Genomic DNA, 13,560 nt, shown 5'->3' with positions numbered 1-13,560 from the left:
TCAATTTTGTTGACATTTTCAAAGAACCAACTTTGGGTTTCATTGGTTTTCTCTACTCTTAAATTTTCTGTTTCATTAATTTCTGCTCTAACCCTTATTTCCTTTTCTACTTTGAGTTGTTTGTTATTCTAGTTTCTTAAGGAGAGTGTTGATTTGATGTGTTTCTTTTTTAATGTAGGCATTTGCAGCTATAAATTTCCTTCTAAGTACTGCATTTAATGTTTTCATATGTTGTCATTTTCATTCATCTCAAAGTGTTTTCTAATTTCCATTCTGATTTTTTTCTTTGATCCATTGGTTATTTATACTGTTCTTTAATTTTCACATATTTTTACACTGACCAAATTTCTTTATTTTTAATTTCCGTTTCCATGCCGTTGTGATCTGAGACATACTTTGTATGATTTTAATTCTTCAAAATATACTCAGTCCACACAAAGACACATAATTAAAATGTCAAAAATTAAAGATAAAGAATCTTAAAAGCAGCCAAAGGAAAACAGTTACATACAAGAGAACACCCATAAGACTCTTAGCTGGTTTTTTAGCAGAACCTTTGCAGGCCAGAAGGGAGTGAGGGGTATGATATATTCAAAGTGCTGAAAGGAAAAACCTACAACCAGGAATACTCTACCCAGCAAAGTTATCATTCAGAATTGAAGGACAATCCCAGACAAACAAAAGTTGAAAGAATTTATACTACTAAACTAGCCTTACAAGAAATGTTAAAAGAACTTGTTTAAGTAGAAAAGAAAAGGCCATAGGCAGAATGAAGAAAATTATGAAAGGAAAAGATTGCAGTGGTAAAAACGTATAGTAAGATTGTAAAGGTAGTAGATCAATCCTTTATAAAGCTAGTATGAAGGTTAAAACAAATGTAGTGAAATCAATTATATCTATGAAAATAAATCAAGAAATAGGAGTCACAGCTTTGGAAGTTATTCCCCATGATCTCCTTATTGACTACAGATAAATGTACAAAAAAAAGTCGGCTCAGGTCATGATCTCAGGGTCCTGGGATCGAGCCCCACGTTGGGCTCCCTGCTCAGTAGGAAGCCTGCTTCTCCCTCTCCCACTCCCCCTGCTTGTGTTCCTTCTCTCGCTGTGTCTCTCTCTGTCAAATAAATAAAAATCTTTAAAAAAAAAAGTTAAGGGATACACAAAATAAAATGATGTAAAATATGACATCATTTTCATAAAATGTGGAGGGGGGTAAAATGTAGTGCTTTTAGAATGTGTTCACACTTTCACACTTGGCAACAATCAACTTAATACAGACTGCTGTACACATAGGATGTTATATACCAACCTCGTAGTAACCAGAAACCTATTAACAGATGCACAAAAAATAAAGAGAAAGGAATCCAAGCATAACACTAAAGAAAGTCATCACACCACAAGACAAGAGAGCAAGAAAGGAACATAGAAGAACTACAAAATAACCAGAAAACAATTAACAAAATCAAAATAAGTACATACTTATCAGTAATTACTTTAAATGTAAACAGACTACATGTTCTAATCAAAAGACATAGGGTAACTGAATGGGTAGAAAAAACAAGACCCATCTATATGCTGCCTACAAGTGACTCACTTCAGACCTAAAGACACCTACAGAATGAAAGTGAAGGGATGTAAAAAGGTATTTCATGAAAATGGAAACAAAAAAGCTGGGGTGGCAATACTTATATCGGACAAAATAGGCTTTAAAAGAAGGAGTGTATTGAGAGACAAGGGTATTACATAATGATAAAGGGATCAGTTCAACAAGAAGATGTAACAGTTGTAAACATCTATGCACCGAACATAGGAGTACCTAAATATATAAAGCAAATATTAATAGACATAAAGGGAGACTTGACAGTAATAATAGGGGACTTTCATGCCCCACTTATATCAATGGATAGATCATCCAAACAGAAATTCAGTAAGGAAACAGTCGCTTCAAATGATGCATTAGACCAGACAGACTTAATAGATAAATACAGAACATTCCATCCAAAAGCAGTGGAATACACATTCTTTTCAAGTACACCTGGAACATTTCCCAGGATAGATCACATTTTAGGCCACAAAACAAGTTTCATTAAATTTAAGAAGACAGAAATGATATCAAACAGATTTTTTAAAAAACAGAAACAGGGGCGCCTGGGTGGCTCAGTCGGTTAAGCGACTGCCTTTGGCCTAGGTCATGATCTTGGAGTCCCAGGATCGAGTCCCGCATTGGGCTCCCTAGTCAGTGGGGAGTCTGCTTCTCCCTCTGACCCTTCTCGTGCACTCTCTCTCTCACTCTCTCTCTCAAATAAATAAATAAAATCTTAAAAAAACCCAAACAGAAACAGACTCATAAATACTGGGAACAAACTGGTGGTTGCCAGAGAGGAGGTTGTGGAGGGATGGGCGGAATGGGTAGAGGGGATTAAGAGGGACAAAATTCCAGTTATAAAATAAACGTTGGGACACCTGGGTGGCTCAGTCAGTTAAGCGTCTGCCTTCGGCTCAGGTCATGATCTCTCAGGTCCTGGGTTCGAGCCCCACATCGGGCTCCCTGCTGAGCGGGGCATCTGCTTCTCCCTCTGCCTGCCACTCCCCCTGCTTGTGTTCCCTCTCTTTCTCTCTGACAAATAAATAAATAAAAATCTTTTGAAAAATAATAAATGTCACAGGGATGAAAAGTACAGCATTGGGAATATAGTTAGTCATATTAATAACTTTGTATGGTGACAGATGATAAATACACTTATCATGGTGAATATTTTGTAATGTTTATAAATGTCAAATCACTATGTTGTACATATGAAACTAATAGAATATTATTTGTCAACTATACTTCAATTAAAAAACGTTTCAATAAGGTGCTTCCGGCTGCACAGTATTAAGTAGTAAAGTTAGTTTTGTGCCCAGAGTCCATATGCCTCATACTCAGGTGGCTTGCCTTTCCAGGATCTGTTTGCTGAGATCCCTCTGGCTGAAAATAGATCTGCCTTATAAAGCTCTTACTGGGTGCTTGCAGCCTGGTGCTGGGTTGGCCCTCCATAAGGATGGCTGCTGGGGAGGAAACTGAACTTCTGAGTTCTCTGTGACTGCATTTCTCATACTGGATGCCAGGCTGGGTGCTCCCTGGGTCTGCATTCCTTTCCATACCACACAGTGCCCCCTGGTTGGTCCCAGTCTCGTATCCCAGCAGCCAAGGACCTGGGCATCCCTCTACTTCTCCATCCATAGAGGCTGTGAAGCCAGGCTGCAGACTGAACACGTGGTGACTCTACCTCTTCACTGTTCTTCCTCCTCCCCCTCTGCCGCCACTCAGTGCTCTCCTCCTCCAAGCCAGCACCCTACCTTGCAGGCAGAGGACGTCATTCCCTGAATAGGGGGAAAATGGAAGCCAGTGGGTTGGGCTGGGAGCTGACTGCCGGGGACCTTTAGGGCCTGATGAATCCGATGGGGCAGGACAGGGTTTGAGGGTGGCCATTCGCTGCAGGAGTCAGGAGCGTAGGCTGGGAATCTTGTGCTCCTCTTCCAGGGGCTGCTACCTGCCCAGCATGGCAGATAGAGGGTTCCTGGTACCCTGTACCTTGAGCTGCCGGACTCAGGGGCTGTGGTTGGAGCATGATGCTCATCTGAGCAAATAGGTTTTCACAGGAGTGAAAGTAGAAGGAAAAGAAAGGGGGGGGAAATGGGAAGAGGTGAGTATATGGAGCACTTCCTAGCAGCTCCTGCTTAGTGGTCAAGGCTTGTAGGATACCAGGTAGCTGTTGACTGGGTGCCCCACTTTTAAGCACGCATGTGTTTCCATTATGCCCGGAGGAAGTGATTTGGATGCTTTCCTGGCAGTCCATGGGGAAGAGGAATAAGCCGGTTTCAAAGAGGGCCTTCTCCATGCCAGCCATCCCATTAAAGGGAGGGTTCTGATTTCAGAGAATTACTACTCAACAGGCATTGTAAGGCATCATAGAGGTAGTGAAATTGAAGCCCAGTTAGGGAAATACACTTGGCCGAGGTCCAACAGTGAGTTAAAGACACGGCTAGATATATTCATTCACTCATTCATCCATTTATTTATTCATCAGGCATTGTTTACATATCTGTTGTGTGCCAGGTACTGTGCTAGACGCTGGGGGCGTGGCAGTGCTGAGACCAGCCAGGCTCTGCCCTCCTGGATTCCCTAGTCCCCAGTACAGAGAAGTGAATGAGCTGATTACCATTTAGATTTCAGGGATCAGGGGTCAACGATCAAACAAGTCTCTGAGATAGACCAGTTCTGCCCGTACTTCCAGCCTCTTTTCCTCCTCTCCCCACTCAGTCCCTGGGTTCTGGTCGCTTGGGCCTTCAAAACACACCAGCCTCATTGCCACCATGGGTCCTTTGCACTGGCTGTTCTCTCTGCCTGGAATGTTCTTCCTCTAAGTCTTTGTATGGCTAAGTCTTTGTATGGCTCCACAGCATTCATGACTCTGCTTGGATGCCACCTCCTCAAAAGCCGTCTCTGAGCTCCTGACCTAAAAGCTCCCAGCCCCACAGTGTTTGGTTATTTGCTCTCTTGTTTCATCTCCATCTCCCTCCTGGAGGACAGCGCTCAGTACTTAAGTGGTGCCTGGCACCTATTAAGTGCTCAGTTAATATCGGCCAGTGGTCTTAGGAAAGGCTCAGGGACTCCTCTTCTTCCCGGAAGGTCTCTGAGCGCTTCGGGTTTGCCATCTTTACAGAGGACAAAGACTCTCCTTTTACAAATAGTAAACTGAGTTGCAGAGAGAGGCAGTAGCTGCCTGAATTCATAAAGTTCCCACAGTCTCTCGCCTCACCCTCGTGCTCCCCCCGGTCTTGGGGACATCAGAGCCAGTCCTTCACACATTTCTCCTCATTGTACTGAGACCCAAAGAGGCTCTAATGCCCCAAGGACACTCAGGCCGAAAGCAACAAATTCTCGCCGTTTTTGTTTAACTGGGAAGATCTCAGCCTTAATTTCTGAAAGATAGCTTGGCTGGATGTAGGATTCTGAATTGACAGTTTGGTGGTGTTTTGAGCACTTTGGATGATGCCCACCTGCATCAGATGGCGCGTTTACACACCAGCTCCCCGCGGGCATTGGCTGGGGACTGTTCGTGGGAGCACTGACTCCCCAGCATTTCCGGCCTTCCCTGCATAGGCAGAAGGGCTTCAGTCCACAGAGGAAGCAGGGGGCAGGTGGATGTTGGGCCAAGTGCGTATGGCTGAGGAGACGCGGTAGGACACACATGTCACCTGCTATGGATGACCCGCCATGGTGACACAGCAGCAGGGCCACGATCTGAGCTCAAGGTCGTGTGACAGCAAATTCCATGTTCTTAGCCGCTGCTTGATTTGGTGAATGGAGAGCTGGCAAAGAACAGCAGAAGTTTGCTAGAGGCCTTGTCAAGATTACTTACCTGGACTGTTTCTCATTTACATATTCCACAGATTGTTAGAGACACCTGCTCTGTGCCCATCCTCTGGCTGGGCTTTCAGGTCACAGAGATGAACCAGGCATGTTTCCTACCCTCAAGGTAAATATGTCTGCTGGGAGATGGTCGTCTAAGGGGGTAAACCCACACTTTGTTCCCCATCCTATCTGTGTTGACTAGGGAGTCCTTCCTGGAGGAAGTGTTGCCCAAAGCACTGGAGAGGATTTTTGGGGGGCATCAAACCTATTCCTTTCACTTTACAGATGAGGGAACACAGGACTGTAGCAGAGAAATGGCCTGCAGAAGAGGGCAGGAGGCGTCCTGGAGGCCAGCCTCTGAGTGGCCATGTCCTCCCTTGGGCTCTAGTCCCAGATACAGACAGGTCACACTGTCCCGGACACAGCTGCTCAGTGCCTACCCCCTCCATCCTACCCAGAGCTCTTTCCTTCAAAGGGCGGCAGACTCAAGGCTCTGCTCTAAGCCTCAGCACTGGGCCATTTCACCTTTAGCAATATAAGCAACCTCTCCTGAGAGAATTTCGTATACCGGTGTGGGAGAAGGTGTGTGTACACCTCGGGCTGGGAGTGTGAGAGGGCATCTTAAGGTTTGGTGAGTTGGTTTTTCTCCTTTGGATTTACATAGTCCTCAGCTGAGTCCTGGAGGGGAAATGAGCCATAAGGGAAAAAAGGTGAAAAAAACAAAACAAAAACTTCCATTTCCAAACTCTACAGCATGAATTTCTCCAAGAAGCCTTTTTTTAATGATTTTATTTATTTATTTGTCAGAGAGAGAGACAGGGTGCTCCAGCAGGGGGAACGGCAGGTAGAGGGAGAGGGAGAAGCAGGCTCCCTGCTGAGCAAGAAGCCCCATGCGGGACTCGATCCCAGCATCCTGGGATCATGACCTGAGCCGAAGGCAGACACTTAAGCAACTGAGCCACCCAGGCGTCCCTCCAAGAAACTTTTAACAGATGCTTTCCACCCCCCACAAAGCTTTTGCAACTATAATAGGTCTGTCTTACGGGGATATGGACCTAATAATGACCTATAACACAACCCATTGTGGATATTTGGCCAGTGGTACAGTCGAACTCCCCTGAAAGGAGTTGTTACAGTGACCTAGTCTACTTGATCTGGCACTGCAGGGGGCCTTCACAGTCATCCAGTCCATTCCCTTCACTCGCCAGATAAGGAATGCAGGCCCAGAGCCGCTGCGGGGCCTACTCAAGAGAGCCCCTAGAGCTCAATCTAGAGAAGGCCAGCTTCTGGGCAGCCTGGTCTTCCTTTCTGTGTGTGAGGTCATTCAGTTTTGGGCAACACACTCAAGTTCATAGCCAGGTTCCTATCCTAAGCATTTACCACACTGTCCTGCCCAGAACTCTTTCACTTAAAGGGCCAAAGACTCAAGACCCCTCTCCAAGCCCTGGCACTGGACCCGTTGGCCTCTCAGAAACCTAAACACCCTCCCCCGCAGGCATGCAGTAGCCACTTTGGAGTTGGTTTTTGCAGGCCGTTAGAGAGCCTTGCAATTTGTGCTCTCCTAACAAAAGGCCAAGTGTGATTCCACTACAACTCTCGTTTCTCCCGATCTTGTTACAAATACGTGTCTGCCAACTGGTACTACAGCACTTGAGCGGCCACCAGCTTTGCACTTAGGTTGAACTAACTTTCTTAGAAAAGTAGGCCAATAGCTTGGAAACTGTTCTACCGATATTTTAGAACCCAGGAAAACAAAAGACTCCTTCTGAAAGCATGTTCTGTCTTGTTACATAAAGAGACACAAGAGATTTTAGATTCCGGCAGAGATGGCATAATTGGTACCCCTGTCCCCCTCCAAAGCACAGCCCCCAGACAAAACTAGGGCTCTTATGAGAACTGCAGAGTTGGATCGTAATTTTCTATTTCAAGGCCAAGTATCTTGGTTTAGGAAAAATAATGGAGATAAGGCAGAGAATAAGGAGTAGTCTCTGTCTGGTACCCCTTGAATTAGGGAGACCAAAAAAAAAAATAAGAGAGAGAAAAAAAGGATGTTTTGAAATTAGAAGTGGAAAAGAAGGTTGTGGAGACCTAGAGGAGAAGGAAATCCACGGCAATGGCCGAGCCCAGACCTGTTGGGGTGTGGGGGCATAGGTGGTGAGGGCTGACAGGAAGGAAGCCTGTAGGGCACAAGGAGGTAGCTCTAACCAGCTGGGCTTTACAAAAAAAAAAAAAAACCCCAAGTGGGAAACAGATGCATTTGTAAATCCGTCAATTCGTATGTAAATTCAGATTGGTATGTAAATTAGCCCCTAACATCTTCCACAGTCCCCATCACAAGGCTAAACAATAGGGTTACCTTCCTTTAACTCCACTGGTCATCCTAAGAGGTTTCATTGGAATGAAAATATTCACGAAGAATGAGGGAAAATCCGGATCGAGAGGAAGTTTTACAATGTGATTTTCCCTGGCCTACGTCACCAACCCTAACACCCCAAGAAACACAAACGATACTTCTGTTTCTTCACCTTAATCAGAAGGAATTTCCAAAGATGTCTCATGAATTCCATGGACCCACATCAAAATCTCAACTCCAATAAGGAGTCAGACAGAAATATTACAAGATGCTAAATTGGTTCTTCTGGTATTTATTTAATATAAAAACTTAGACTTTGGAATCTCACCATGGCCAAATTTGTTAGATGAATAGATTCTGTAGTCCCAAAACAGGTGAGTGTTCAGTGTTTATTCATTCTGAACTGGAAGCAAGGAAGTTAGCTACCAGCCGTGAATCCTGGCCAACATGTGGGATGTGAAGGGATGAGGAGGTCATCTTCATAGTCATTGAGTTGCTGTCCAAGAGTAGCAACCACAGCCAAGGCCATAAATCATGGTCCATTCACCTCACTGTGCTCTTCCTCACCCTGCGAAACATGGGAAAGACTCAATCCATAGGCAAAATAAAAATGATGTTTGGAATAACTCTGTTCACATCCTCCTGATATTTCAGGCACCATGCACAAATTGGCATATTCTCTCTCATAACTGGTAGCCTTGTAATATTGTACATCAGTATCTCAATTATTAAATATAATCACATGGGCGCCTGGGTGGCTCAGTCAGTTAAGCGTCTGACTCTTGATTTCAGCTCAGGTCATGATCTCAGCGTCGTGGGATTGAGCCCTGTGACTGGCTCTGCGCTGGGGGTGGAGCCTTCTTGGGATTTTTCTCCCCCCTCCGCCCCCCCCATCTCTCTCTTTAAAAAAATAGAATCACACTAGAAGAGAACTTCGGTTCATCAGGATCTTACACTTATTGCAGGAAAAAACAACTATCCAAGAAAATCATTTTTACTTTGCTAAGACTTTTTTTTTAAGCTGTTTGCATTGTGTTTTGTTTTGTATACTGTTTAGAGGAAATCGCAGGGGGTGAGCACTCACTCAGTCTCATAGCTTTCATGTTTTCCAGCTACAGTCATGGCAATGCAGTTTGATCTCTGGAATGATGTCTCTTAGACACTACAACCTCACAGCCATTCCTCAGAACCTGCCGTACCCATTTCTGACCCTCCATCCTTGCTTGTGCTATTCCCATTCCAAACCCTTCCGCGTCTAGCGCAATCATTTGGGTCTTGCCTATGTTCCTCTCACATTTTCTGCCTCCTTTCACTCACCTCCTTCCTCTTCCTTCCCTTTCGCAACCTTACCTGCCCAGAGTTTGTCTTCCCTCCTTGAACCTTATAGGCCTGAAGTGTGAATCCCTCATTAAGAGACAACAGCTGGAACATGGGCTCCCACTAAAAACTGTTTTGTGGGTATCGTTCTTAGGTTCCCTACCTGCACAGTGAGCACTTGAATTTTCAGACGGGGTGACCTACTTTTTTGTTTCCTCACTTGAAGCTAGGGTAGTGCTTTGCATGTAGTAAAAAAATGAGCAATGATTATAATAACAGCTGAAACTTTTGGCAGGCTTACTGTGTGCCAGGGACTGTGCTGAACAATATGCATTAATTAGGATTATTGCTATTTTGCAGATGAGAAAATAAAGACAGGGAGAGGGTAATAATTCACCCAGATCACAGAGCTGACAACTGGTACAATGGAATTTATTCATCATATATTCCATTCGGTTCACTAGACTCTCTGAGAAGAAAGTGGCTACATGCATATTTTCACATATCTTTTGTTTTTTATCTTGCCATCTGTGACAACATGGATGGAACCAGAGGGTATTATGCTAAGTAAAGTAAGTCAGTCAGAGAAAGACAAATACTATAGGATTTCACTTATGTGAAATTCACATATGTGGAATTTAAGAAACAAAACGGAACAAAGGGAAAAAGAAGAGACAAACCAAAAAACAGACTCTTAACTATAGAGAACATACAGATGGTCACCAGAGAGGAGGTGGGGGGGGATGGGTGAAACAGGTGATGGGGATTAAGAGTACACTTACCATGATGAGCACTGAGTAATGTACAGAATTGTTGAATCACTGTATTGTACACCTGAAACTAATATAACACTGTTAATTATACTGGAATTAAAAATAAATATAAATAAATAATTTTGAAATCGAAAGCAAAAAAACCCATTTTCCCCCGCACATTATCTTATGATACATTTTGGCATTTGTTAATGTCATGTATGCCAGGAGCTACTCCAGTACATCCCCTCTGTTCACTGATAACAGTGGCAATTGCCCTTTTGAGCCAGCATTAGTCTTAACAAGTAGTGTTCTGTAGTTTGTGATCAGTTGAATAAATAAATAATAAATAAATAAATATGTGGTCAGTTGAATCTCTTACATACTTATTAGACTATTCTTTTGTTTTCTTGCTTATTTTTTTCATTTTAATTGAAATTGTGCTAAAATCAGAAAATTTGGAGCAAATGGTCATATGTACATATATGCTGTCCTCCCATCCAAGAGCATATCTATAGTGACTCATTTTGCAAATAACACCTAAATCTTTTTTTAATTAAAAAAATTTTTTTAATTTTTATTTTATTTTTTTAAATTAACATATAATGTATTATTTGTTTCAAGGAAATAACACCTAAATTTTAACGTATTCTGTCAGCATTGCTTAAATCTCTCAGTGGCCCCTAATCTCTCTTTAGCAACAAGGTCCAATTCTCTTTGTAGCCCTCAGTAGCTAAGTGAATGTTGTGCAGAAGCTTCTCTTTACACTGACCTAGTTTTGCTCGGACCTTAACCTTCTTTCTCTGAGGCCAGTAAGGTGTAGGAGGCCTGATCTTGGTCCCTTTCTTTCTGACATCCAGAACATAGAAGACAGTTTTCTGGAAATCAGTTGCTTCCATTTGGTAAAGTCTGTATCACTCCATCCACTCCTGCTCACCCATTTTTGTCCTTCTACCAGCATCTGTAAAACACTTGGGGCTCAAGAGATGTTCGGAAAAGGTAAAAAAGGGGGCGCCTGGGTGGCTCAGTCGGTTAAGCATCTGACTTTGGTTCAGGTCATGATCTTAGGGTCCTGGGATGGAGCTCATCGGGGAGCCTGCATCTCCCTCTCCCTGTTCCACTCCCCCCACTCATGCTCTGTCTCTTTCAATTAAATAAATATTAAATCTTCAAAAAAAACCCCACTGCGGTGATGTTATCACAGGTCTATGCATGTGTCCAAACTCATGGAAATGTATGCATTAAATATGTGCATTTTTATGACTAAGTATACCTTAATGAGGCTGAAAGAAAGAAAACAGAGTTTTTGGTTAAGCTTTGGTGAATTAAGTCGTATGGTAACTCGATCCTTCAAAGAATGGCCCACTTGTTCACTTGGTCATTCTGTGACTTGGCTTTTGGTGACATGGCTCTTGATGAACTGACTTGGAGCCAAATCCGTGACTTCTAATACCAAGCAAATGAGGCAGGGTTTTTATCCGCGGATAGATCCTCTTTAGAACTTCCCCATGGAAACAAGTGCTTTATCATGAGAAGGAAAATTCTGGGATTTTATCCGCACACAATTGTGGGAACAAATCACTCTTGACTTTCCCTTTCCCTGGCCTTTTCTAGTTCCTTTCTCCCTTTTCCTTCCTAATGTAACAGGCTAGATGGGCAGAAGGGGTGGGAAGTGTCAGGGGTCTAGTAAGGGTTGGGGTCTGGGTGGTAATGGGGACGGCCAGGGCAGGGCCTTTGTGTGTAGCACACCCCGCTCCTCCCAATCCCTGATATTTGCTGGGAGACGCAGTTGCTGCAGAAGCTGCAGATGTCTTTCCGCATGCGTTCCCCAGAGTTCCCAGAAGGAAAGTGTATGAGTGCTGCTATGGCAACCATTTTCAACCAGTGGGAAGTAAAGCTGAGACATTTCTGCCTGCTCGGGTTCTGTCAAGGAGGGGAGACAGCTGAGGGAAGGAGAGTACGATCAGTCCTAGCAACTATCTGACCTCAATAATAGGAGCAGTCTGTAGTATTCATACTCCGTTTCTTTCCAGCAGGAGATGAGCTTGCAGGGCTGTGCCGGGATGAAGAAGAACGATAAGCCTCGCCCCTGGTATGTATTGGGGGTCCTTATTTGCCAGTCACTGGGTTCAGGGCTCGGTATCTGTTAGGCCATTTCCTTCTCACAACAGATATTCATATTTTCTTTTTTTTTAAGATTTTATTTATTTATTTGACAGAGAGAGACACAGCGAGAGAGGGAACACAAGCAGGGGAGTGGGAGAGGGAGAAGCAGGCTTCCCGCGGAGCAGGGAGCCCGATGCGGGGCTCGATCCCAGGACCCTGAGATCATGACCTGAGCTGAAGGCAGACGCTTAACGACTGAGCCACCCAGGCGCCCCCAGATGTTAATATTTTCATATTAGATTTCAGAAAACAGAGACGAAGAGCATTAATTTGCCCAAGACTCAAACCCAGAGCTTCTGTGCTTTTTGCTTAGCTATTCCCAGATTCTGAGATAAGGGCCTCTGTTGTATGCTTGATGGTTTCCTTTAAAGATATCTTTTATGGGGGCACCTGACTGGCTCAGTTGATAGAGCAGGCAACTCTTGGTCTCAGGATGATGAGTTCAAGCCCCGCGTCGGGCGAGGAGCCCACTGGAAAAAAAAAGTCTATTAAAAAAAAAAACTTAAGAAAAATAAGGATATCTTTTATGAAGCACAGATGACAGAGAGTATACTATAATGGTTATCAGCGCAGAATCGGGGCAATTTACATAGCCTATGGGATTTAGACAAGTGAGGCAGGGTTTTTTTTTTCAAATTTCCTTGCCTATAAAGCGGGGATAACAGTGATGCCTATTGAATAGGATCTTTATGAGGATGAAATCAAATAGTTCATTGACAGATTAAGAACACCTGGCACATTGTAGCCTTTCTCTTTAAGGTTTACATATTCCTGCCGTTAGTATTAGTAGTAGGAGGAGTATAAATGGTACTCTTTTAAATGGTCTTAATTGGTGAAATGAAAAGACCATGATCTGTATCAGAATCCTGTTTTGTTATTTAGTCCATGAAATCTCCAAGGCTGGGAGCCCTGCCCTTAACCCATGTGCTTTGTATGTGGAGTGGTTGATTTCTCGTGTTGAAACAACTGGTCTCCATCCCAACAAGCTAAGGAAAGTACTTCGCTAAGTGTTCTCTCTCTTCAGGAGGAACTATTGAGCTCCCTGCCTGGAAGCCACCGCACACATCCAGGCCTGCCACACACAGGTTGGGCTGCTGAGCTGGCATAGAGAGGTAAGCACGTGGGAGTGGGAAGGAAGGAGTGTGGAAGGCGGGGTGGGTTCGTGGGAAGAAGACCAACTATGGACTCACAGGCTTGCAAACCACGGATCTGTCACAGACTGGCTTTGTGACTTCAGGCGGGTTGTTTCAGCTGCCTGAGCCTCATCTGAGCAATGGGATCATAATAGGGGTTGACAAGGCTGAAAATAAGAGGAAATGAAGGAACTCATATAGAGTACCCCGAACAAGGCCAGGCTTGCTGTAGGTCTTCAGTAAACATTTGCTACCCCAAACATGATGATTAAGAGACTAACCACAATAGACAGAATAAAAAAGTAGGGGCACTGGAAAGAGCCCACATCTTCCCTGCAGCTGGGGAGATTTTCTCAGTACTCCAGGCACAGGTGTGGCTTGAGCTGTGGCTGGTAGAGTGAGTGCCCAGCCGCCGAGGGCGAGCGAGACTTGTGAGGACAC

General features: G+C 44.0%; 1 long non-coding RNA gene across 1 annotated transcript in view; it reads left to right on the top strand.

The window, feature by feature from the left end:
- The window catches only part of LOC110576899, a 41,892-nt gene extending 28,813 nt beyond the window's left edge, over positions 1 to 13,079 (top strand). The window contains exons 2-3 of the long non-coding RNA XR_006539376.1: positions 11,854 to 11,912; positions 13,011 to 13,079. This is a non-coding gene — a long non-coding RNA (uncharacterized LOC110576899). The remainder of the gene's footprint in view (positions 1 to 11,853; positions 11,913 to 13,010) is intronic.
- Positions 13,080 to 13,560: the final 481 nt, after the last annotated feature.

Source organism: Neomonachus schauinslandi, chromosome X, assembly GCF_002201575.2.
Source record: "Neomonachus schauinslandi chromosome X, ASM220157v2, whole genome shotgun sequence".
Classification (NCBI taxonomy): Eukaryota; Metazoa; Chordata; class Mammalia; order Carnivora; family Phocidae; genus Neomonachus; species Neomonachus schauinslandi.
Note: the sequence above shows the minus strand (reverse complement) of the source record. Positions and strands in the feature narration are given on the sequence as shown.